Source organism: Alosa sapidissima, chromosome 12 (assembly GCF_018492685.1).
Source record: "Alosa sapidissima isolate fAloSap1 chromosome 12, fAloSap1.pri, whole genome shotgun sequence".
Classification (NCBI taxonomy): Eukaryota; Metazoa; Chordata; class Actinopteri; order Clupeiformes; family Clupeidae; genus Alosa; species Alosa sapidissima.
The window spans coordinates 17,313,176-17,316,587 of NC_055968.1; the positions used below are offsets into that span (position 1 = coordinate 17,313,176).

Below are 3,412 nucleotides of genomic sequence, written 5' to 3' on the forward strand. Positions count from 1 at the left end.
ACAGTCAACCCAAATGTGACCTAATGTCAGCAGACAACCTGAATAAGGAGTGAGGATTTCTACCACGAACTAGCTTACCAGTTTTGTGTGACAAAATAGCCTTGCTTTAAATAACTATTACAAACATTTCCAATGACATGGAAGCATTACACGTTGGAATACAAATCAAATCTTTGTTACAGGAAGGAAATCTTTTTTTTCCAGGAAGCAAGGAAATGAAGAGTACAATGTTCAAAAACTTCAAAAGGACTTAAGCATCATTAAACGTAAGTGTTTAGTCTGTGCTATAGCTTCACCATGATGAATTTCACTAGGCAATCACAGGCTTGTTGAGCCGAAATCTTCCTGGTCTTTTGCGCCCTTGACTCGAAGGTGGTAGAAGGTGGACCAGCAAGAGAATGGAAGACATGTCACTGTCCCAACCTGGAGAAATAGAAAACAAAATGAACTGGTCTAAGACCCCAGTAATCTCCTTTGCCTACATTTACGGTTAAGGAATAGCTTTTCAAACAAACTTTAGCCACTCACCAATAACACATTGATTTAGGTTCCTCATTTGTCTACAATTCCAGTAATGGCTTTTATGTGAAATGTCTTTCGGCATAGCCATTATAGTTACCTTCTTCAATTTCAGTAGCTACAGCATTCTGGACAAGGTCTTGGAGCTCCCCAGTCTGTGTCAGGCCACGACTCTGTGCAATGACCTTTGGTTTTATGTTGGTGGACCATTTCTCCAACAGCTTTGCAGAAGTTGAGTCACCAAAAAGTAGTGTAAAATCCTGCTCAATCTACAAAAAAGACAGAATAGAAACAAGTTATGGATTACTGCAAAGATACAGCACTGAATTTAACATTTGTATGTCTACTGTAAGACTCACCAGGCCAGGTATGTCCATGAATCATTACATTACATTACATTACATTACATTACATTTGGCTGACGCTTTTTTAACCAAAGCGACTAACAACATGGTAAACAGTAAGTTTTAGAACAATTCTCACAATTTTAGGACAGTTTAAAAAAACATTAGAGTACAGTAAGAATAAGTGCGTCGGTGAGTGCTGTTTTTAACAGTTACTTGTCAGTTTAAAACGGCTGGTGAGTGCTAGGATCAGTAAGACTTGTTGTAAGTGTTGCTATGAGAGTAGATGTTCTCTAAAGAGCTGGGTCTTCAGGAGTTTTTTGAAAGTGGAAAAGGATGTCCCTGCCCTTGTAGGAACTGGCAGTGTGTTCCACCAACGAGGAACAACAGATGAGAAAAGTTTGGATTGGCTTGAGCGTACCGGTGGTAGAGCTAGACGTCGTTCGTCAGAGGAGCGCAGCGGTCTGGAGGTAGTGTAAGTCTGTATGAGGGCATTCAAGTAGGTGGGAGCAGAACCGGAGACTACTTTGTAGGCAAGCGTTAGAGACTTGAATTTGATGCGGGCCGCCATAGGTAGCCAGTGTAGCTGGATGAGCAGCGGGGTAACATGTGTCCTTTTGGGTTGGTTGTAGACCAGGCGCGCCGCCGCGTTCTGGATCATCTGAAGTGGTTTCACTGCGCAGGCTGGGAGACCTGTCAGGAGGGCATTGCAGTAGTCGAGTCGTGAGATGACTATTGCCTGAACCAGAAGTTGGGTAGCATCTTGAGTCAAGTAAGTCCTGATTTTCCGTATGTTGTAGAGTGCGAAACGGCATGACCGGGCGACTGAGGCAACATGATCTGAGAAGTTTAGTTGGTTGTCAAGAACAACTCCTAGATTTCTTGCAGTCCTGGTCGGTGAAACAGACAGGGAGTCAAATTTGATGTTGATGTCGTGGTGTATGGTAGGTTTAGCTGGGATGACCAGCAGTTCAGTCTTTGAGAGGTTCAGCTGGAGGTGGTGTGCCTTCATCCATGTAGCTATGTCTGAAAGGCAATCCGAGATCCGTGCTGAAACCAGGGGGTCGTCAGGTGGAAAGGACAGATAGAGCTGTGTGTTGTCTGCATAGCAGTGGTATGAGAAGCCGTGCGAACAGATAATCTGTCCCAAGGAGGTGGTGTAGATAGCAAAGAGGAGGGGGCCCAGCACTGAGCCCTGGGGGACCCCTGTGGTGAGATGGTGAGGTGCGGATAGCTGACCAAGCCATGATACGTTAAACGAGCGTCCTGTGAGGTACTGTAGGATTCAAACCAGGAGAGAGCAGAACCGGAGATTCCCATGTCAGCGAGTATAGAGAGAGGGATACGGTGATTAACCGTGTCAAAGGCAGCCGATAAGTCAAGCAGAATGAGTACTGATGACCGAGCGGTCGCCCTGGCTTCTTTTAAGGCTTCTGTTACAGACAGCAGAGCCGTTTCGGTAGAGTGGCCGCTTTTGAACCCAGACTGATTTGGATCCAGAAGGTTGTTCTGTGAAAGGAAGTCAGAGACCTGTTTGGAGACTGCTCGTTCAATGCCTTTGGATAGGAAAGGCAGTAGTGAGACAGGGCGGTAGTTCTCGACTTGAGCAGGGTTGAGAGAAGCTTTCTTGAGTAACGGTGTTACCCGGGCCATTTTGAACGCTGTTGGAAATGTGCCGGAGGTTAGCGAGGCATTGATCACATGTGTGATAGCTGGAGCGATGGTCGGGCTGATGGACTGAAGTAGGCTCGTAGGTATAGGGTCCAGCGAGCATGTGGTAGGACGGCTGCATGTCAGGAGTCTGGACACTTCACTCTCGGAGAGAGGCGTGAATGCTGAAGAAGATGTTCCAGCAGTCCCTAGAGGTTGTAGGAGTGCGGTATCTGAGTCAGATGCGTTGAGTGGGCATGTAGAGAATTGACTGCTGATTGCCGCCACTTTGTTTGTAAAAAATGAGGCGAGGGTATCTGCAGTAAGGCTGGATGGAGGAGGAGGCAGCTGAGGGTTGAGTAGCGATTTGAAGGTTGAGAAAAGTTTTCGAGTGTCTGTAGCGCTGTTGATTTTGTCATGGTAGAAAGCAGTCTTAGCAGCAGTGATGCTGGCTGAGAAGGAGGTCAGGAGTGTCTGGTAGTTTTTGAGGTCGTCAGCTAGTTTGGATTTGTGCCATTTCCTCTCCGCGGCTCTGAGTTTGGTGCGCTGCGATCGGAGGGTATCATTTAGCCATGGATGAGAATGTTTGGATCGAGCTGGCCTTGTGGTAAGAGGGCATAGCTCGTCTAGACACGAGGTCAGTGTGGAGCAGAGCGAGTCAGTGGCTTCATTAACCTCCAGAGAGAAGGTGTTGAGTGGAGGTAGACCGGAGGCAACCACAGAGGAGAAGTGCGTTGGAGACAGGTTCCGGATGTTGCGGCGGAACGTGACCATCGGCTGAGGAGCCAGAGGCTGTTCTGACAGGCTAACGTTGAACTGGATGAAGAAGTGGTCAGAAAGATGGAGAGGCGTCACCGTGAGGGTGTCTGTGCTGCAGTTCCGAGTGAAGATCAAGTCAA

The 3,412-nt window shown here is 47.2% G+C and overlaps 1 long non-coding RNA gene across 1 annotated transcript; it reads right to left on the reverse strand.

Moving 5' to 3' along the window:
• Nucleotides 1–334: 334 nt before the first annotated feature.
• LOC121678058 lies at nucleotides 335–901 on the reverse strand. The gene is made up of 3 exons (XR_006021145.1): nucleotides 879–901; nucleotides 620–788; nucleotides 335–423 (listed from the first exon to the last, which is right to left on the reverse strand). It is a non-coding gene; the product is annotated as an uncharacterized LOC121678058 (long non-coding RNA).
• Nucleotides 902–3,412: the final 2,511 nt, after the last annotated feature.